The sequence below is a fragment of the Mustela putorius genome, unplaced genomic scaffold (genome assembly GCF_011764305.1).
Source record: "Mustela putorius furo isolate JIRA1106 unplaced genomic scaffold, ASM1176430v1.1 tig00003949_pilon_pilon_pilon, whole genome shotgun sequence".
NCBI classification, from domain to species: Eukaryota; Metazoa; Chordata; class Mammalia; order Carnivora; family Mustelidae; genus Mustela; species Mustela putorius.
The window spans coordinates 1,657,709-1,681,732 of NW_025422093.1; the positions used below are offsets into that span (position 1 = coordinate 1,657,709).

The window sequence follows — 24,024 nt, forward strand, 5'->3', positions numbered from 1 at the left end:
ATTACTAAAATATTAGTAATTCCATAGGTAGGTCATTGATTCTATCTGGAGAATTGTTCCTTAGGTTATGGATAGGGCATATAAAATTTGGACAATATGTACATTGTTTCATGAAAATAGTAGCAGGAATGAGGACGGGTAATTCTGAGGGGACAGGAAAAGGCCTCTTCTTAAAATTAAATGAGTAAGAGAAACATATCAACAGTCAAATAAACCCTCACAAGGAACTAGTCCTGAAGAGGTATACCTCAAGGTAAGCTGAGCAAGATCGTTCTCTGAGTTTGATGTTCTCTGAATTGATGATTAATGTTTTCCTAACATCTTGATACAGAAAATCATTGATGAGTGTTGGCATGTAGTTTTCTCATGATCTCTTTAAAAAAATATTTCTAAAAGAGTGAAACATTAAAGATATGCTAAGGGAAGATGGAGGAGGTGCATCTGTAAGTCTTGATGTTATATTTCTGTAACAATTCCAAAGCCACTGATGTCACAAATAGAGCACACGGTATATCCCATGTGGCACGTACCACATACCATATAACAAGGTATAGCAATATATTTACTTGCTTAATGGAGACAGTTGTGTTATGGGAGTTCTGCATCTCCTTCACAAACCAAATTTAACTGGTATTTCCTTGTTCAAATCAAGTACAGAGTTATCTGATTTTTTTTCCCTACTTTCTGAGAATGGAATTGTAAGTAAAAGAAGAATGCATCAGGGGTTCTCTTTTTAGCCAAATGAAAATTTCCTGCAGGGAACTGAATCAGTCTAGTCTACCGGGATTTTACATATATCTTGCCACTGTCTCAGTTCTGTACTCATATTAGTAATATCTTGTGAACACACTTTTATGGTTATAATGTCTATGAGGTACCAGGTTTATAGGTTTAGATTCCATAGGATAGAGTTTATATCTGCTACAAGCAAAGAAGTAGAAATGAAATTCTAAATTGTCCAGGAGGTAAAGTGTGTTGTGGAACCCTGTTCACAATCAATTCTTGTAATCTGAAATAAGAAAATAAAAATAAGTCAAAGTTATTTACACATTTAATTACAAGTTTGTCAATAGCTTTATGATATATAATGATCTTACACAATAACTAACCAATATGGCTACAAAATTCATTCATTCAGAAGATAAAGAGAAGTCCATTTTCCTCTAATTAGTTGTATGTAACTGTAATTAAAATTCTCCAGGTAAATTATGTCCTGTGCCCCAATATAATAAATATAGAATGATTCTGGGTTATTCTGTCTCATTATTAATGTAATTATAATTTATGACTTTCCAATTTTGTCATTTTAGTTTTTCAGATAATTTTATGGTTTATCTATGGGAAGGGATTTTCATTTTTCTTTTATATGTCTAATTCCAAACTTTTCTCCAGTTTTTCTTGAAATTTATCAAAGGCATACCCCACTAAAGGGAATTCTGAGCAATAAACTAGATGAAAATGCTAATTAGATAGGTTTGATCTTAACCAAAGTTGAAATATGTGAACATTTTCCCTCCCACAGAGATATTGTCTGTGAAAAATACTTCCAACTATTCTGGCCTCCATAATTAAATAACAGAAGATGTTCATCTTTGTTTACATCTGCTCATAACTTGGATTTATTATTTATAAATAATCATCAAATTAAGTAATTGGAAATGTCATGTTTTGTGTCATGAAGCCTTAATAGTTCACATTTTAGCAAGTCAATGGTCTATGTGGGCTGTTTTTCTTTTCTCTTATACAGTTCTCAGGTCTTGACCCTGCTTCCTGAAAATAACTTAATAAGGAGCTATTGTGAATTGTTTTTATTACTGAGACTTCCTTATCACTGCAAAATTTGCCTTAAAGTACTGTAATCAATGATGAAACCTAAGCCATGCTTATCTAAATCACAGAGTGTTTTTGGAACATTGCACCTTTGATTTTAATCAGACTTTGTGGCTCATTAGCACATTTTCAAGATTTGATGATCTTCTAAGTGTTTTCTCAGCATTAGGAAGCAGAGCTGCCCTGCTACATTTTAGGGATTTGCATTGTTCATAAACCTTAGCAGTTGGTTTTAAGTGAAATGTAGGCAACATCTGGAATGCTACATTTCACTCAACAGAAGCATGATTTTGTAATCTCCATGTGATATTCTGCCCAATTTTTCCCTGTTTTGAAGCTTCTTTATCTGTCAGGAATTCCCAATAGGGGAGAGGAAATATATTAGCTTTTTTCTCTTAAATAACAACCTTTCTCAACTTTAATGTGAAGACTTAGAAGTTATATTCTTAACACCAACTTGAGTTTTTTCATAGTAGGCTGGGGAGAAACCTAAACAAAGAAGGGGCTGATAATAGTGTTTTTAGTGTTTTTTTGGTATGTGATTTATGGACTCATCAAATTCAGAAATTAGCAGGCCCTAAAGCATCTGTTGCAAACCACCAAACTCCTCCTGGTTTCAATGTCAGCCAGGCTCACGTACCAAAAGAAAGCAGGCACATACATGAACCTGACCAAGAGGCAGCGTTCACTGCTGGCGACTTGTAGTAAAGGCAAATAAAAGGCAATTCATCAAGTACTTCATCAGGCCCAAACTGGAGAACGTGGACCCAGAAACCTCCCCCTAAGAGAATGGAGAAGGGCCATACGGTTGCAATTTTTCTTCTTGAAGACACATGAGATAGTTGAAAATAATCTTGAACCAACAAATATTTCCAAAACTTCTCTGTAAATTTTTCTTGTGACCAATTTAAACAATAGACTTTTAAAATGGATTTTATCTAAAAATAATTTAAAAAATTTTGATAGCAGCAACTCCTATCAAGTCCCTTTCACTTAATATATATTTTTTTTACATATAAATATCTTACATTTTGTAGCCAGATTAAAACATGTTTATTTACTTTTCTTATGTTGTATCTCTGGTCTATAACCTTAAATAATCCTAAAACAAAATACAAAGGTTTTAGTTTTGGCACTTTTTGCACTCCACAAACCAGCAGAGTTTGAAAATTAGTGGTCCATATACTAGATGTTACTCAATATGATACAAAAGAATTTTTGCATGTCCAGCAGAGTTTTGACCAACATAATTTTATTTTAAGAATTAGTTCCTTATTTTATACATATCACTCACACACACACACACACACACACACACACACACATTTAAACCAGATTAATGGCTTATCCTGAAAAAGGGGAGAGTCTGGCAATACTAGGGCAGAGTTTGCCTGGAGCTTAGTGATGTCTTCCTTTGCTTTAAGCCTGGGTCATAGTATCTTACACTGCCTTTCATTATATACCTAGACTGCTTCACTCACTTAATTTATCTGTCTGAGCTTTGTAGGCATTTGAGTGGACCTAGATATGCATTTCTGTGTGTGTGTGTATGTTTGTGTTTTTTCCTAATGGTGGGCCAAAGGCACTTTCTATTCAACGAAGTTTGTCGTTTCACATTTTATTTTCATATTTTATCCATCTTTCAAGAAATAGCTCATATCGCATGTGTTCTAGGAATCTTTCTTTACTCCCTCTGGCAATAGTGAATTCTTTCTGACTTCATGTACTGTAGATTTTAAAGGACTTGCCACTCAGTTGAATCCTTCCGGACAACTATATGCTATTGATGAACTCAGATATACTTACTTGGAAATGATTTTCCTTCAAGTAGAATGTAAGTTATAGAAGAAAAGGAAGCTTGTATGTCTTGCATTTATTTATTTTTCTTTGCATCTCTTCTTGAGTGTGCTGGCTTAAAATAAAACAAAACAGCAAAATGACTCTTGAATTGTGTCTATATGCCTGTATTAATTCTATTCCAGAAGTGAAGAGTCTTTTGTTCTCTACTATCCCTCTAAAATTATACATATTGTCCAACATTTTCTCAAATGCCACCACCTTTTCATGGGAGTTGCTGATTCCCCTTCAGGCAGAAGTAATTGCTCCATTATCTGTGTTACCCTGGATGAGCCTGTCTTTTAGTTAATGCTTATTTCACTTTTCCTTGTGTCATAATCAGACATTTACATAACAAGTTTCCCTGACTAGATTGTAACATATTTAAAGGCAGACGTCATACTTTATTTTTATATTTCCCAGTGGCATTTTATCCATCTAGAGGTGCCCAAGTCCTTTTACCACTATAAATTTAAAATTCACTACAATATTGTACTGTGACGCATTCTAATACAGTTAAGCAAAAGAACAAGTTATCATTCCAGTTCAGGAAAAGACAAAACAAAACAAAACAAAACTCAAAAACAGTAGACTCTGTAAAAGGCTGGGGCAGAGAAAAGGTCAGGGAAGTGATTCATTACTCTCCAGAGTGAGATATTAGAGTCTTCTGGAAAACTTGGGGTCAGATGTTTAAAAGGTCTTTAACAAGCTTTTGAACAAGAGATCATGACTTTTATATATTCTATTACTTGTAAGAACCATCCTCGAATGGCATCTGGTGAAAGAGCCCACTGAACCTAATTTCACTAATGGTTCTAGCAAATCCCTGTAAGGATTAGCAACCATGCCTTCAAATTTAGAAACTGTTGCTGGTGAACTTCCCTCCCCCAGTAGCAGTTTGAGACAGGAACCCCAGTTAGGTACTGACACCCTTTAACACAGTCAGAGAATTTTTTTTTTTTAAGATTTTATTTATTTATTTGTCAGAGAGATAGAGTATAGGCAGACAGAGTGGCAGGCAGAGGCAGAGAGAGAAGCAGGCTCCCTGCGGAGCAAGGAGCCCCACGTGGGACTCAATCCCAGGTTCCTGGGATCATGACCTGAGCTGAAGGCAGTCGTTTAACCAACTGAGCCACCCAGGCATCCCACAGTCAGAGAACATTAACAGGAAGCTTCTATCTGCAGATCACTTGGCTAACCTGGATAAATAAGTGTCTTCATGTTGGTGATGCCAAAATCAGAAGTTAAATGACAACCCAGCCTCTTTACAGAAGAGGGAGATCCCTCCCTTTGGATGTACTTCTGCGGCTGCAGGATATAGGGATCCTGGGCCAGCATTGTGAGTTAAAGAAAGCAGCTACTAGAATTTCTGACTGGAAAACTTGTTTTATGACTAAAGAGAACTGGATTTAAACAGGATCCATATGTAGTTAGTGGGTGGAGGATACTTCTTTATCTTGCCATTTTAATTAATTGGAAATATAAATCTGTCAGGAAAAAAGAAATGCTAAAAAAACTGAAATCTGTATATAGTGGGGATGCAAATGATTTTTTTTATTAAATTGATTTATTTATTTTCAGAAAAACAGTATTCATTATTTTTTTTACCACACCCAGTGCTCCATGCAATCCGTGCTCTCTCTAATACCCACCACCTCGTATCCCAACCTCCTACACCCCCGCCACTTCAAACCTCTCAGATTGTTTTTTAGAGTCCATAGTCTCTCATGATTCACCTCCCCTTCCAATTTACCCCAACTCCCTACTCCTCTCTAACACCCCTTGTCCTCCATGATATTTGTTATGCTCCACAAATAAGTGAAACCATATGATAATTGACTCTTTCTGCTTGACTTATTTCACTCAGCATAATCTCTTCCAGTCCCGTCCATGTTGCTACAGAAGTTGGGTATTCATCCTTTCTGATGGAGGCATAATACTCCATAGTGTATATGGACCACATCTTCCTTATCCATTCGTCCGTTGAAGGGCATCTTGGTTCTTTCCATAGTTTGGCGACCGTGGCCACTGCTGCTATAAACATTGGGGTACAGATGGCCCTTCTTTTCACGACATCTGTATCTTTGGGGTATTTTGACCTTTTAGCTAAGGTAAGGTTAGATCCTGAGAAAAGTTCATTGAATAAATAACAAGACAAAACAAAACAAAAAATACTGCTGGTAATAACTTTATTAATAAAAATAATACATTTTGATATGACAGAAATTTTATTACCAAAAGAGGAAATAATATAGAGTGCTTTAAAGTGGATTTCAGAAAATCATAAAAAGGGCCTAAAATATTCTTATTTCTGGACCATGTAAACTGTGTAACTTTGAGGCTGATATTCCGTGAGGTATGGATATGAAAGGCCTAAAAGGAAAAAGAAGCAGAGAGAGTGGACCTGCTGAGTAGATATTCATCAGAGCAAAGAGGTTCTAGAAGTCTTGTACCTTCTTTAAGTCTAAAACTCCTATGAACAGGCATGTTCTCCAGCCAAGGAAGACATTGTCTGGAAAGAGGAATATGTCACACCTTTCTTTCTCATCTTATTTTTACCTACTTTCAGTAAAAAGACTAGTTTAGATTTATTGTATGGGCCGTTATGTGGTAGATAGGGATAAATGGTACAATAACTCCTATGTAAGAAGATAAGGTGGAAAGTTCCAGTTTCAGCTCTGGATTACAAACAGCAGAATCTACGGCTAACTCAAGTAGAAAAACAGACAAACACAGGAAGTAAGACTACAAGGGATGCTACCTATTGGAATCCAGTCAGTCATCCCAGAGAATTATCATTTGAGGTGCCCTTCCAGCTCTCTCTGAACATTTAATGCCATTTTTGGCCTCTAACATTAAAACACTGGACCCTCCAGATGGTACATTCCTTTGTCACCACATTCCAGGTATTTCCATCAATGGAATAAAAACCTAAAAAAAAAAAAAAAAAAAACAAAAAAAAACACCTTTTGCTTTTGTCTCACTTGCCCTGAATTCAGCTTCCCGAGCAGATGCATCGTACTCCCTCAGAAGAGTTTAAATCATGTGTCCACACCTTACTGTTGGTATGGGGGAGGCGGAGTTGGCAAGTCCTGGGTTTGAGCTTCTGTGGAGATAGTGCTTGGCCTCACACCAAGACCCTCATACAGGCAACTCCCTGGCAAGAGAACAGGCTTTGGAGTCTGTGAGCAAAGGGATGTGGGGGTGTTACAGAGCAGGAGAGGAGGAACATCAACAAGGGAGCAAAAGGACCCAAAGAAGGGAAATTGAGGATTGACTTTACCAAATTAATGTCAGTCATCAGCTGTGTCAGGACAACAGAATCGCTGCTGTAATCACCCAGTTAGGAGCGCTGCCTTTCTGCATCTTGTTGCCAAACCCAATCTTATTGTTGTTTTATAAAATTTAAAGACAAGTATAAAAGCACGCTTTATTCCTAGTAGATGTATTAAATGAGGTATGATGATAGCACTTCACATCTAAGTACGTTCCAGGGCGGATGTGCCTTAGCAGGAAATCTCATGTGAATGTGATTCTGCTGCCAAGAGAGAGGCCATGGTGCATGTACAGGAATCTGTGAAGTCTGGGGGAAAAGTGATGAAAACATTTATCCTTCAATGATTCTTCCTTTGTTCTTTAAAAACAATGGCAAGAAAACAATAATGGATTGTATCCTGTTATTGTTTGCATGTACAGTGAATCTGTATCAAAATATATGTTTTTATTTTAAATCCAAAAGGATGGGGAGTTTGACTTCATTTATTTTATTTAGTTTATTTTTTAAAGATTTTATTTATTTACTTACAGAGAGAGACAGAATACAAGCAGGGGGAGGGGCAGAGGGAGAAGCAGGCTCCCCACCGAGCAGGGAGCCAGATTCAGGACTCGATCCGAGGACCCTGGGATCCCCAGGATCCCAGGACCCTGAGCTGAAGGCAGACATTTAACAACTGAGCCACCCACATGCCCCAACTTCATTTATTTTAAGATCTACTAAGTACTAAACAATTTTTGTAAGAGTACAAACCGGTGTCTTCTAAAATCATAGCGTGTACATAGCCACTGGGAAACAGTAGTGGCAATTTAAGGCCAGAGGGAATCAGAGGCTCTGGAGCCAGAAGCAGTGTTAGGTCCTGTCCAGTAATCCTGAGAGCTACAGGGATGAATACCTTAACACATAAATAACCCACTAAAACACACCAATGTCATAACACAGGAAGCTCTGAGCTAGGTTGTTATCTACTGGGTAATCAGATAATTAAGTCTCCTTATAGGAGAATTACTGTAAATGTTTTGCAAACTGTAGCATAGTATATGTTTTTGTTTTTGTTTTTAATCTATAAAGGTTTTTTTTTTTTTTTTAAGATTTTATTTATCTGACAGAGATCACAAGAAGGCAGAGAGAGAGGAGGAAGCAGGCTCCCTGCTGAGCAGAGAGCCCGATCCCAGGGTGCCAGGATCATGACCTGTGCCGAAGGCAGAGGCTTTAACCCACTGAGCCACCCAGGAGCCCCTTTTTTAAAAAGCTAGACAAGTATCTGTCAGGAGTCTCCTTCCTTCTACTCCAGCTTCAAAGTCAGATTTATGAAACTAATGAAATAACTCCCTGTAGTTGCTACAAATATCTGTTACATGTATTAATAGCCCTCAGTTGTAAAGATAGTTAATTTTACTTTTTTTAGAGATCTTTGTAAATGCCCTGGAAAGTCTGGTTATGTATTTACTGATGTGAGCTGGTAAAAGTTTTATATAATCATATGTAAAACTATATTTGAGATTCAAGGTCACTGAGACTAGAAAATAAACTGAGGTGGTATGTCTCTCAGATTTTCTTTCCCCTGGCTTTGAAGTGAGCATTAACCATATGAATGTATAAAACAGATTGCCTTTCCTAGGTGTTAAGTAATTGGTGCAGATAGGAGAGCTTGGTTGGCAATAGTTTTAGCTATTTCATCTCCAGCCTCTTTTCCAACTGTCTTTCGTATCAGTTTTTTCCCTGGGATTCTTTAAATGTAGTCCTGGTTATGTGGGCACGGTCGCAATGGACATGATGATATTGCCACATTTCCAGAAAAGAATATGTGTAGCGAGTGAAGATTTAAGCATTTCTAAGGTAAGCAGCATCTATAGCTGTTGGCAGAAGAAGGCAGTATTGCATTTGTATTATTAAACTTTGTGGCTATCAAAGCAAAGGATAAAAAAACCCTATCATTGTAAAGAGAAAAATTATCAGGCCCACGTCTTCGAATGACAGGGCTATCTACAAGCTTTGCTAATAGATGTGACTACTTTCTTCAGTGAAGTCAACAAGTTGTTTATCATGATTGGGTGAGTTAAAGATTATTTCACCTCTTGGTACAAACTGTAAACTTGGGAGAAACTATAAACATATTCTATATCTCAGGATTTTCAGTGGAGGCAGAAGAGATGATTTGACTGAAGGAAGAAAGGGTATTTTCAGTGACAGCTACAGTTGGGAAAACAAGACCGGGAGCAGATCACTGGAATAAACATGGGTCCGTGGTCCATTAATCAAGTTAGTGAGGATAGCGATAGTTCAAGAAAAAAAACAAAGACATTAGGCAGCTGGAAATTCTTTTGCACCAGATACCTGTGCTGATTTCTGCTGACATACATTAATATCCCAAGTTAAATTTTCAAGCTATTGGTAATTTGAAACTTCCTCTTTCATCAATTACAGAAGAAAATATTACTGCTTAATAAGCCCACACAGAAGGCTGAGGACATTGGAAAAAGTTTCTTCTAAAATGTATTAGTAACACAGAGTTATCTTGGAAAATGTAATATATTCTGGTGATCATCCACCATTTACTTTTACTGTCTGCCAAAATCTATAGCAGTTAAAGTTAAGTGAACAATTTATATTATAAAATTTCTCTGCTGATATAGGGGTTTTTAAAGATATCATTTATTACAAACACTGCTGGCAGTATTTCTTTAAGATTCCAGATATTCTAAAGTCTATGTTGATTGTAGGTTATAATAATCCAAGAAAGCCTATGTGCATTCTTTCACCACTTCGTTAAAATTCCTATGTAACTAGAAAGAGGAATTAAGAGTATCGATAACAGAAAAACACACACACACACAAACAAACTTGAAGGGAGAAACAGTAAGTTAAAATATTATACTTCTCTTACCATCTCTCCTATTTTATTCTTCTTTATACCAAGTACTTCTTATTATTTGTGTTTATTAATGTATTTATCCTGAGGCACCTGGGTGGCTCATTCAGTTAAGCATCTGCTCAGGTCATGATCCTAGAGTCCTGGGATGGAGTCCTGTATCAGGCTCCCTGCTCTGCGGGGAATCTGTTGCTCTCTCTGCCCCCGCTTCCCAGGCCCCTGCTCATGCTGTTTCTCTCACTCTTTCTGACTCCCTCTCTCTCAAATAAACAAATAAAATCTTAAAAAAAAATCATCCCATATTCATAATTATAATCAAATAATTTTGAGACCAAGGATTCAATGTGTTCCCCCATTTTTTTTAATCTGTTTGAAAAGTTAGCAAGAAGGCAGATAGTATATCTATTCCACCTTAGTTCAACAGCTCTTTATAAATGACAGTAAAGGGGCACAGAGAATAAACCCATAGTAACAAACGCAGGTGTGTGAGCTCATCAGGAAAAAAACGAACCCAGTAGATAGAAGGGATACATGCAGATAGAAGAAAGAGAGCAGCAAACCCCTCAATCCAGAATATGCACAAACAGAGATCATCAAAGAGATTAAGGTTCCATCTTGCCTGATGTTGACTGAGCAGCAACACTGGATTCTGGAAAACAATGAAGTGATGGCTTCACATTCAGTGAGCAAATTAATCTGAATTTAGAATACTACATACTTCCAAAGCATGTGGCAAAATAAAAAGCTTTTTGTTATGCGTATGAACCCAGAATTTCTAAGTTGCTCAATTTCTTTTTGAGAAATGACTTGAAAAGACATTCAAGCATGAGGAAAAAACAGGATGAGTAAGAGATGGAAAACTGAAATTGTGAATCTAACTCAGGAATGTAACGGATAAAATGACAAGATGGCAGATCCCTAGTAGGTCTAGAAAGTAACTGATCCAAAATAGAACAGAAAGTCAACAGACTGCAAGACAAAAAAGATTCTGAAAATTATTCAATCAGTCACATGATGAGGAAAATAATTCACTATCCTCGCTAAAACATATTAGTATAGAAATCCCACACAGCAGGTTAGAATATCATGAACCTAACTATAGAATTTTAAAACTTTAAAACTTGATCTGATTGCATTGTTATTGGCTTATATTTAACTATTTATATGTGTTTATTATTTATATTTGTCCTGTCTTTTATCATTGTCAAGAAACCAGACTTCTTACATGTAAATATCATCTTCTATGTCTATTATGAATTTATATCTGTATATGTAGGCATAAATTACATGCACACATATACACACATACACGTGTTTATATCCAGTGATAACAATATAGTATATGTAAATATATTTTATTGTATCACTTACTATATTTAATATTATAGTATCTCTATGCACAAGTACATATGCTATATTATATGTAACATAATTATTTTGTGTTTACTAGTCATAGCGTAAAATAGAATTATCTTACAGCATGACTGGGGCATTTTCAGGGGTGTCTGGAAGTCTGGTACTGACTGATGACTATGACAAAGATGATGGACTAGCTAGTAATTTAGAGTGTGTTGGCGTTGGCTTACACAATTGATGGCCTTGTACTTGTTTACTAGTAACATTGCTCAGCTTGGCTATATGACCAGGGGACATAAAAGACTATACTGGAATCTTTGGTCTGAACCCTCCCAAACCCACACTTCCTTGCATACATCTTGATGGTTCATAACCCAGAAAATGAAGTACATTCTGTGCGACTAAGAAAGGACCTTATGTAGATGTGCCTACAAATCTCCAGATCTCCTGCTTTGCTGAATTCTTGAATAAGGTTTATGTGAGGATGTTCTATAAAATTTTCCAAACTCTTTTAATATACAACCTTGGGTGATTATTGCATCATAACTGATTTATCCCCCCCTAAAATGTATTTGAAAATACTAATAAAAAGACAATACACACATACTCACACTCACACACCTAATGTAATCACACAGAATAAGACAATTAGGTTTTGCTGTTAGTAGATTTTCTTTTCTTTTTTGAAAGTCCTCAATAAGCATTCATGATTTGACATTAAGGACCCTGGATTGGTGGATCATCCTTTTTTTTCTGAGGTCTTTTCAAGCACTGAAACCTTAGTGGCTAAACTTTTATTTTATTTGGAATAACTGACTTATACAATATATCTCAATAGTGAATGGACAGGCCTTTCTCATCAGTACTGACTCAGCCTTTCAAGGTTTGCTTCCTCCAGTACTGCCGTCTGTCCACCAAATTACCATTTCATTACCCTGCCTCCTTAAAAACTGAACCATAGCAAACCTTACCCTCTCCATATTAGTTATCTATTGCTGCATTAAAAAAAAAATTACCCTAACATTTAGCAAATTAAGACAACAAACATTTACTATCTCACCATTTCTGGGAGTCAGGAATCTGGAAGCAGCTTCCCTCAGTGGTTCTGGCTCCGGGGCTCTCATGACGTTGCAGTTCAGCTGTTGGCCAGGGTTGCCCTCACCCGAGTCTCAACCAGGGCTGGAGGATCTCTTTCCAAGCTCATCCACATGGCTGTTGGCAGGAGACTTCAGTTTCCTGCTGTGTGGGCCTCTTCCTATGCTGCCTGAGTGTTCTCACAATAAGGCACCTGGCTTCGCTCAGAGTGAGCAATCCAAACAAGGGAGAGAATGAGAGAAAGACAGAAGCTAGGGTGGAAAGTAGCCTTCTTGTATAACCTAATTTCTGAGGTGGTATACTATCCATTTTGCTATATTCAATTTGTTAGAAGGGAGCTACTAAATTCGATGATTACTAAGTCACTTGAAGACAGGGTATAAAAAATCAGGATGCAAGGTCATTGGGCCATTTTACAGATTGTTCACCGTAACTTCTAAATGTTTTATGTTCTGGATATGCTCAATTTTTTTTTTTCCCATGTACCTAACCAGACTATATGTTTTTGAGTGTCTGTATCTCTCAACCACCCCCCTACTTTCTGCTTTAACATCTAATTTTGGAGACTAGCAAAGGACCTAGCACACGATAAACACTCAGTAAATTTATGTTAAATAGATGAATAAATAATGAATACACAGCTCACTGAGGACCCATAATAAATTCAATTGATTGACAGAGCAGAATAATATGAAAAAAGCAGTCCTCTCCATGAGTAGTTCATGCTGGATGTTTTTATAGTTTGAGAGACATTGGACACAAGTTCACAAATGTTACTCTAAATGTTACTTTATGTGCGATGATTGGATGAAGAAAGTATTACAGAGAAAATATGAAAATCCAAAGTTCTTGACTTAGGTTTCCCAAAATATAATTGTAAAAGTCTCTTAAAACTATATGGACCCCATCTCCTCAACTGCTAACACCTACAGTGTTAATGCACATCACTTAACTTATTATATTTAAATCTGCATAATTTTTCTATATTCTAGACTTGATATGTGCTGCTAGATTTACTATCTACCTGATTTCAAATTCTCAAAATCCTACATAAATCCTGATTCTGATAATTTTATCTTCAACATTGCTTTCACTTCCCAAAATATTATTTTTATGATGCAGGTTTATCAGTGTGTCTTTTCTTCAAATTAAGATCATTTTGAAGAGAAAAACATTTTAAAAATTGAAGTTACAATAGCACAAGAAAGAGCAAAGGATATTTTTTGCCAGATCCTTAGCAGCTCAACCTTATTCTATTTTTGAAACATACTGCTATTACATACGCTTAAGGAACACAATAATACAAGACACATGGTGCATTTTATACGAAAAGAAAAGCAGAGAAAGTCCAAATCATCCGATCCATCTGAGATTGTAGTGACGGCATTCATTTAAAGATTTTTTTTTTCTTTTTAGAAGCAGTAATTCTTTTAGAGAATCAAAAAGGGATCAAGGACAAGCAATAAATATGTCGAGTCATTTTAATGCCAGTTTTATATTTTTAAATGTGAAAAGCAAGTTTGAGAGCATCGCTTTATATCAAACCTATACAGTTTTTATTTTGAAATAAATATTTCAGACAACTGTCATAGCAAAGATATTTGGAGGGACTCTTTAAAACGTACAAGTGATCAAATTAGCTTTCAATAACTTCATGTATCTCTGAGATGCTTCCTGGCACATGCTGATTTGAACAAACCAGTGATTTCTAACTTTTTGTGAAAGCTGCATGTTATCACACATATCTCTTGTGACCTATCAAGGGCTAATAAACTCTTACTCGAATGTGTGTACCTGATACAATGATAAGATGCCATTTAGAACTTTATTAAAGGAAGGGAAAAAAGATAGAAGATTATACAAATAAATGATATAAACGAAGACCCTCATGTTAAGAAGAATGCATAGTTTAAAATGTATCTTAGAATCTAACCTAGAAAGCTTTTCTTTGTCCTTCTAGGAAAGTACATAGCAGTTTAAAAAATTCAGTATCATTTGATCTTGGATAATCCCATATTTTAAATCAAACTTTATGATAATTTTGTTACTTGGTTTTCATACTCAAATACTCTCCTGGATGTTCTTTTCAGTTATTAGGAACATCTATCTCCCACAGGAAAATGGGAGAAGACTGCACTTAGAAGTGCTGTCCTTCCTGTAACAAAGACATAGGAGATGAGCAAGAAACCTTCTGCTTGGAGCTTCCTCTTATACAGGCAGGAGAAGGAAACCCCTATTTCTTGTCTGTAGATAGTGACAAGTATAAAACTATATGATGAAAGGAATGAGAAACTGACTAAGACTTTAAAGAAAAATAGCAAAAAGGGTTTTCACATATCAGCATAGTGTTCCAAAAGTCTTTAAAAATTGGGAGGGAGACAAACCATAAGTGACTCTTAATCTCACAAAACAAACTGAGGGTTGCTGGGGGGAGGGGGTTTGGGAGAAGGGGGTGGGATTATGGACATTGGGGAGGGTATGTGCTTTGGTGAGTGCTGTGAAGTGTGTAAACCTGGTGATTCACAGACCTCTACCCCTGGGGATAAAAATATATGTTTATAAAAAATAAAAAATTAAAAAAAAATGCTGACCATGACATAAGATGATAATGCTAATGTACATTAAAATGAGAGCACAATGGCATATGATTAGATCAGAACTAGGAAATCTCTTAACATTTCTTTGTGCCACAGTGATGCACAAACAGTACACCTATCAGGTGATGAATGGAGAAAAAAATAAATAAGACAAAATTCCTCCTTTCTTTTAGAAGCATAAATGCTTTGGGGGATAATGAAGAGGAAAGCATAATGCAAAATGCAACAGAGATGTACAATATCTTGTTCTTGATGGTGCATACTTCATGATACTCAAATTATAGGAAATTGATAAAACTACTCTGGAACTAAATAAGCACTAACTTATTTATGAGCTCTATGACACAGTTACAGGAGACCATTAATCCCCGATCTTCTCAGATAATTATGAGGCCTAATTTGGATATCACCAGCTTTTTTTTTTAATTCATTACTATAAAAATAGAGTTTAATCAATTTAAAAATTTTATCTTTAACCAAAACCCTTCCATGTATTCCATCTCCATCCATAATAATGAAAGAGAAAACATTAGACTTCAAACCATGAAAGTAAGTGCAACTTTACCTCTTCTGCTCTTGTTTTACTACCTCTTATTTACCAGCATTTATCTGTAAAGAGCCTGCAAATTTGTATCCAAGATTTTAGTAAATAAGTATAGAGATGAAATATTATCTTCTCTGCCATTTTGGGGTCAGAATATAATCAAATATTAAGCTTCTTTTTCTTGTGTTTTTCAGTCAAAACTTATTTGGTATTTACTTACTAGGAGGATATAGCATTAAGCTAAGTGCTGAAAATTAGAACACGATCCAAATCTTCCAGGTGTTTAACTATGATTGAATTAAAAAACAGGATTATTTTATGATACAAATTAAGAATACATTAAGGGGGGCTAAATGCATAATATTAAAAAAAATAGAGAATAATGAAAGTACTATAGGTTTTATATGTCAGAGAAGACCACATGGAGGAAATAGGGACAAAAATATGAGGCTCAACATTATTTAAATTAAAGGGGTAAGTACACTCTTGCTGAAAAGGATGTCAAAATAATTGTATTACATTACAATGTAATTAGAGACAGAATTATACTGAACATAATTTAATTATCTTTTGATTGAGAAGATACTTCAGCATCTTGTAATGTTTCAAAATCATCCTTAGAGTATTGTGCCCTTAGGGAAAAGTAAGTAGAAAATTAAGTACATTTCCATGATAAAACAGGGAGTTTGTGCTGACAATAAGTTATAGGTAAGACTGGAGAGCTGATGACACTTGTCCCAGTTTTTAATGGAGTAAGTATATCTCTCCTTATCTCTTGTACTGATGACAACCACAACCTTGGAAGTAATAAATAAAACAAATCATGGGCAAACTCTCAAAAGTAATAGTAGACTTGAGAGGAAACCAGAACTTAAAGAAGGACCTCATACAATGGTAAGTTCTCTGAATTCTTTTTTTTCTTCCATATTTCCTGGCTTAGACTCTTGGACAATCTGAATCTGGGAAGTTTGCCCCAGGAACAGACAAGCTCCAAGAGAAGTCCATTTTCTCAGGCCAAAGGATAGACATGTGGGAGTAAGGGTAGGGGATGAAACCCTGTTCATTCTTTCAGTCCTCTGTGAGGCGGCAGTACTTCTGGAAAATGACCAAGGGAAAAGACAAAACGCAAATTACTAATATCAGGAATGGAAGGGAACACAAACCACAGACATTAAAATAGTAATAATAAAATACTACAAACAACTATGTGCACATAAATTTGATGAACTAGATGAAATGGACCTTGAATCCTTGAAGGATGCAAACATTTAAATGTCATTGAGCAGATCATAACAAGTGCTGAAAAGGATGAGAAGGAATTGGAATCCTCATACACTATGGGAATGTAAAATGGTAAGGCAACTTTGGAAAATAGTCAATTTAAAAGCAGTGAAACATGTTATTTACCATATGGTCCAGCAATTCCATTCTTAAGTACATATCCAAGAGACATGAAAACTTGTTTGTACAAAAACTCATACATGAATACTCATATCAACATTAATCATAATAGCTTAAAAGTGGAAACAGCCCAATATTTTCCAGTTGATAAAATGATAAATAAAATGTGATATGCGGAGTGCCTGGGTGGCTTAGTCAGTTCAGCCTTTGGCTCAGGTCATGATCTCAGAGTCCTAGGGTTGAGCCTGGCATTTGGTTCCCTGATCAGCCAGAAGCCTGCTTCTCCCTCTGCCCCTCCCCCTGCTCATGCTCTCTCTCTCTCTCTCCCAAATAAATAAATAAATAGCTTAAATAAAACATAATATGTGCATGCAATGAGATATAATTCAGCTGTAAAGAAAATGAAGTACTATTACATGCTACAATAAGGATGAACCTTGAAAACTATGCTAAGTGAAAGAAACCAAACACTATAGACCTTGTGATTCCATTAGTATTCAGTGTTATTTCATATGAGACAATAGATAAATATATAGGCACAAAAAGTAGATTAGTGGTTATGTAAGGAGAATGGGGAGATTTGGGAGCGATCAATAGGAGATACACTGTTTCTTTTGGGGATTATAAAGATGTTTTAAAATTAACTGTGGTGATAGATGCATAGCTCTGTGAAATTACCCCCAAACATTTGAATTGTACCCTTTACATGGGTGAATTATATGGTATGTCAGCTATATCTTAATAAAGCTGTTGAAAAAAAGTGAAAAAGGAAAGGATGTTCTGAGTACACTGTATCCATTAAAGAAATTTAATTTGTAGTTTAAAACTTCCAACAAATAAAACTCCAGGCCTTGTGAAGTATCCCTAACATTTAATTAAGAAATAACATTAATTACATTTCTAGAAAATAAAAAAAAAAGGATGGAGCACATCCCAACTCATGTTATTAGCCCAACAATACCCCAATAGTGAAATTAAATAAGGAAATCACAAAACAAAATTACAGACCAATATCTCTAATGAACATAGATGTGAAAATCCACAACATATTAAGAAATCTAACTCACCAGTATCTAAAAAGAATAATAACCATATGACCAAGTACAGTTTATTACAGAGAGGCAAGGCTAGCTCAACATTTGAAAATCAAACATTGTAATCTATAATATTAATAGACTAAAGAAGAAAAAATCATATAATATCAAAGATGAAGTAAAGGTTTTCAACAAAGTTCAAATTTAATTGCAGATAAAAATTCTCTATAGTGGGAATAGTGGGAGTAAGGGTGGGGAACTTCCCTAACTGGATAAAGGGCATCTACCATAAAACCTATGGCTAACATCATAGTTAACTGTAGAAGAATGAATGCTTTCTTCCTAACATCAGAAACAAGACAAGGATATTTCCTTCACTATTTTTCTTACACATTGCATCGAGTCCTCAACAGTGCAATAAGGCAAGAGAAAGAAAGAAGAAGTATATAGATTGGAAAGGAAAAAAGTAAAAAGTTTCCATAAGCAGGTAACATGATTATGAATTTTAAGACATTCACACGCACACACAAAAGGATCATAGAACTAGTTCACTAAAGATAAGTGACTTCAGTAAGGCCAGAGGAACAAGGTAAATCTGCAAAGATCAACGGTAAGGTTATATAGTAGCAAAGGACAACTGGGAACCAAAATTATAAAAGAATATCAGTTATCATTGATTTGAAAATGAAATACTTGGGAATAAATCTAGAGAAATATGTGCTGCATATATGTGCAGCAAATTACAAAATGCTTATCATGGAAATCAAAGAAGACCCAAATAAATGGAACAACATATCATGTTCAATTATGAGCAGACTCAATATAGTTAAGATAACAATTCTCCTCAAATTGATTTATACATATATTACAAAGCTAGTCAAAAACCTAGTGGACTTTTTCCAAGCTATAGACAAGCTGATTATAAAATGTATATGGGAAAGCGAAGAAACCAGACTAGCTAAAATTATTTGAAAAAGAACAAAGTTGGAGGATCCATCTTACCTGATTTTGAGACATACTATAAAACTCGAGTGATTAAGAGAGGCATTTGCAAAATAGTAAGTACAGAGGTCAGTGGGACAGTTTGGAGAATCCAGAAATCAAGTGATTCTTGACCAAAGCATAAAGACAATTCACTGAAGAAATTCAACAAATAATGGTGCTGGAACAATTGGTCTATACCTTATATCATTTACAAAAATTAACTCAAATTTGATGATAGACTTAAAGTAAAATAGAAAAATTAAAATGATAAAACTCTTAAAACAAAGGATAACTCTTATGACATTAGTTAGCTACATCAAAATGTGACATACCAAAAAAAATTGATAATTTGGATTTCATCAGAAGTAAAAAAAAAAAAAATTGTCTCTATGAAAGACCCACTCTTAAGGGAATGAAATCACAAACCATAGATCAGGAAAGAATTTTTGCATATAAAGTAACCTACCTAAAAGAGTTACAGCTAGAATATATTAAGAAGTCCCAACATCCAAAAAGAAAAAATGATACTCTGTTCTACTGTGTGTGTGTGTGTGTGTGTGTGTGTGTTCGCACATGCACATGCACATGCATGCACACACTGATGCTATTTTGTTCTGGAGATTAAGAGAGAGATAGCATTCACAGGGTTTACAGTGTATCAAAAGTAGTTCTAGGTGATTTACATTTGTCATCATATTTAATACAGGTACCAGACCTATAGCATGATATTATTTTCATTTTAAATTTAAAAAATCTAAGAATTTGATTTAGTAACTTTTTCAGTGTGACTCAGATAAATGGTGGATCCAAGAAATTATGGCTTTCTACCATAAAACAGGTGTGGTACCAAAACTGGCAAAAAAACACAGTAGCCAATGACTACCCTAAAATGAGTTTCTTACATACTGGGTCTTCCATAATGTATGGACAATTAGTTGTTACATTCATTTTTTAAATTTATAGGCCACTCAGCTGAATTTGCTTTATCATGGCTTTCAGGTCTGTTTGATGATAAACTCCACTTCAGAACCGAACCTGTCCAGTATATGCTCATGCCTGGGCATGGCTGTCTATTTGATAATTCATTCAAAAGGATATTAGCTGTAAATGTCTGAGGCTGGCTGACTTTTTGGTAGTTCCATATTGGGAGTGATTACCATCAATTATGCTTTGAATTACACCACATTTTCTGCTGCCGTGCTTCTTCATTCAACAAATATTTATGAGTCCTCTTGTGCTTGTAGCACTATGCTGGGTGCTGAGATGCCACTAAGAAAAAGCATATGTCCTTTAAGCGTATGGCATTAAGATCACACAGCTAATTTGGAGAGGAGAGATAACCAACCTGCAACGACTATTCATACTGAGGGGCAATTAAGTCTTAAAGGAATAAGGTGCAGAATGTCTTCCCAGAGCACATGAAATATAAAGGTAATTCCAAATAAGCTGAGAAAGTTACCAGAGTGAAGAGGATGGTAACAGAGGAGGGAATTTTCAATGATGGACTTACCATGAAATACAGACTCCCAGTTTAATTACCTCGTACAGACTCCCAGTTTAATTACCTCTAACTATATTCTTGCAAATATTTAAAATTCAGCTGACCTATTCTCAAACTCAAGTTGAAAGAATTGCTGTAATTCAGATTTTCAAAGACCTTTGGACTCATTTTTGATATTTCAAGGTAGTTTCGAAGAGTGTGCTTTATAAAATAGAAGAAAACAGGGCTTGATATCTCTGTAGTCTTGTGTCAGAAGCCAGTGCCACAGTTTCTTTCTTGATACTGATTACCAACGGATTTTTATTTTTTAAACGTTCACAGTATATTTACTAATGTCATAGAGACTCCCATATAGATAAATGGATGATTATTTTTCTCACTATTCACATTTCTATGCCTTTCACTTTTCTTTTTATTCCTCTTCCCTCTTCTCAGTGTCATAGCAAAACAAAACAAAAAAGCTTCCTAAAATATTCCTTTAAAACCAATTTTCATCTCCTCAGATTTCAAGTCAGTGATCCTTTTCCCTTGTTACAGAAACTGTCTCTGTGTTGACTCACCTCCAGATCCTCCTCCCTGATTTTTTTTTTTTTTTCCTGAATCAATCTCTAAAATCTAGAGGAAAACAAAGTGAAACAAATAGGATATCTTACTCTTGCTTGGTTGCTCCCTTAGCAGGATGAGTGGACAGACTGACCAGCTGTCTGTCCTAATTTATGTGGATAACGTCAATTCCATGTTCATTTCTTCTTGGTAGAAAAATGCACCAGCTCATTTCTCTGCAGTTCTCCCTCAGGCAAAAGCTACCACTCGATTCTCTGGGTATGAAAAAGACAAAAACAAGACAACAATATTTTATTTTTGTGCATTTCAACAGATGTCTGCTTCAACACAGTGAATTGTGCAACCAACAGGCAAAGGAATACTTGTGAATATAGTATATTAAAAATATGTATTTGAACTTATGAATTTGCAATTGTACCCATTTTTGTGAGCCCTAAGACAGTCACTAGTTTTATAACAGAAAGGACTCTGATACCATAGCAGTGACAATTAGGAAAGTACCAAACAATATCTGTCCTTCACCTTAAAATATAACTTTTTCCAAACATTAAAAATATTTTTATCAAGGAACTTTTAGTGATACTGAGAAATATTCAGAGTATATAATTTTTTAAAGACTTTATTTATTTTAGAAAGAGAGCACGTGTACAGACACCCATGTGTAAGTCTGAGGGAGAGGCAGAGAGAGAGGGAAAGAGAGAGAGAATCCAAAACAGACTTCACACTGAGTATGGAGCCCCATGCAGGGTGCTGAGATGCCACTAACCATTGAGCCCCTCCATGGGGCTCAATTATAGGATCCTGAGATCATGACCTGAGCTGAAACCAAGAGTTGGAAGCTCAGCCAACTGAACCACCCAGGTGTCTCAGAGTATATTACTAAGGGACATAAATCAAGATACAAAAATACAGAAGCAAATGCAATAATTTTTAAGACTATAACTGATTTTTTAAATATCAATATTTATTCATAATGAAATATAAAAAAATATAATAATAATAATAATAATTTAAAAAATAAGCACCCATTTACCTATAGCTCAGCTTAAGAAATAGAACTTTCTCTATATTATAGAAGCCCCTGTGCTTCTGTAGGTTTTGTGGGATATGAACATAGCCCATAACAATATGTTGTTTAACTAATATATTTTTGAGATTTATAAAGGAGTATCATACTATAAACATCTTTATGCAACTGGCTTTTTATTTATAAATTCATCCCCATCTTCACAGTTGTAACAAGTCCAGTGAAACTTGAGAGTGAGATTCTCTTCTGTCTCAATTAGGGGAAATTCATGACAGGCTGCTTAGCCACATAGAATGATACATTTTGTTATACAGTCCTTTTCATTCCAAAGTATACACTGTTTTCAGACAAATGGGTGTGGATGAGTGGAAGTCCCCACTGCAATGCAATACTGAAAACTACTGTTTTCCTCCATCTTTTACACCCTATTTGCTGTGTTTATGCCCTAGTGCAAGTCTTCTTCCTTCATTATGAATTTTCATGCTTGAGTACCTCTATCTTCCTTTCAGATTTGGTTTAGTCGGATGTTTACCAATTTGCTGTACATATTTTTTCTATGCTTTGACCACAATTACTCACTATGTATGTTCCCTCTTTATTAATGGGCTCCATGTTATAGATTGGTCTATGAAATTAGGTATTATTAGAGGATAGGCCCTAAGATCTCAAGCTATATATGCCTGAACCTTCATTCTGGTCCTATTAGAACCTTGTTACCTACTAAGTATAATGGAATATCCCTTACATTTGTCACTTTCTCTCTTGCATACTTATATTATACTCAGGTTTAAAAGCTCAACCAAGTGGCATCTGCTCTAGGAATCTTTAACTAAGTCAATTGAAATCCTCCATATCTTATTCTTATTTTCTATTACAGCATTCCATTCTTCCTTCATGATACTTATATGAAAATGACAGTGATGATATCTATTGTTACCTCTTAGTAATATTAACATTTGATTCCATATTGAACTTATATATTGAATTGCATATAATAGGAAACCACTAAATGTTTGCTAAGTTGAATTGAATTTGTATTATTTGTGTAATAAAATGATTTAGCTTTTCAGACCTTTTCTTGGGGGGGTACAAAACAGTGTATGACAGGTATTTAAGATATTAACATAGATCATGAACTTACTGAAAGGAAATACAAGGTGATGAAAGTAAGAGGATTTCACACACATATTTAGGAAACATCACCTTATACATCTCACCTGGCTGCAAAATTGTCTTGACATCCCCACACCAGAGCTACCATTTACTAAATATGGCAGCATACAGATTTTGTGTGTTTGTTTGTTTGTTTGTTTGTTTGTTTTGGTAATTATCGACAATGTATTCAGACTGTCAACCATCTACCTATGGCATACCATAAATCTAACTTAGATTTTTGAGTTTTATAGCTTTTGATCACAGAGAAGGTTATGAATCTTACCAAGCACCAACTTCTTAAAAGGTCTTGGCTGAATTTAAAACAAGATTTCTGTGTTTGCAACATTGACTCATAGATATTTCCTGAAAGGTAGTTGTTATTTAACAGTAAGCACTCAGAAATCGGATTGCTGATTCAAATCTCAACTTCACTTCATGCTGTTCTGCCACCTTGGGCAAGTTACGTAACTTCCCCCAGACTCACTTTCCTCTTCTGAAAAATCAAGGAAAATAAGAGTACCAAACTCATGGATTGTTGTAACTTGTACATATTAAATGAGATAGCAGGGCACGTGGAACACAGTAAATTCTCCATAAATAAGAACTGATATTGGAGTGGTTGTGATTATCACATCCTCAAGAGGATTAATTTTCAGATATGTGCCCTTATTTGTAGAAGATTTCTGTTACAAATGGGAAATGCATTGTTGGTCCTTTGTACAAAATCAAATTATTTTTTTAATTTTCATAGAAAATAATGATTTTTTACAAAGAATTTGGCACAGTATATTAATTCATGTTTACTTGAGTAATCACTAAAGAATGGCTGTTTACTATTGAGTTATCAAAGGGTTGTTATCCAGGCAGTTTTATCTTTAATGAAACTCCGAAATCTTTCCCACAGGGTCTTGAGGAGTCCTTCTGTGGATAGATGGGCTTTGTTTTCTTGTAGAG

General features: G+C 35.3%; 1 protein-coding gene across 2 annotated transcripts in view; it reads left to right on the forward strand.

The window, feature by feature from the left end:
* CTNNA3 (catenin alpha 3) overlaps positions 1-24,024 on the forward strand; it is a 1,821,555-nt gene that overhangs the window by 1,390,283 nt on the left and 407,248 nt on the right. The window lies entirely within an intron of this gene.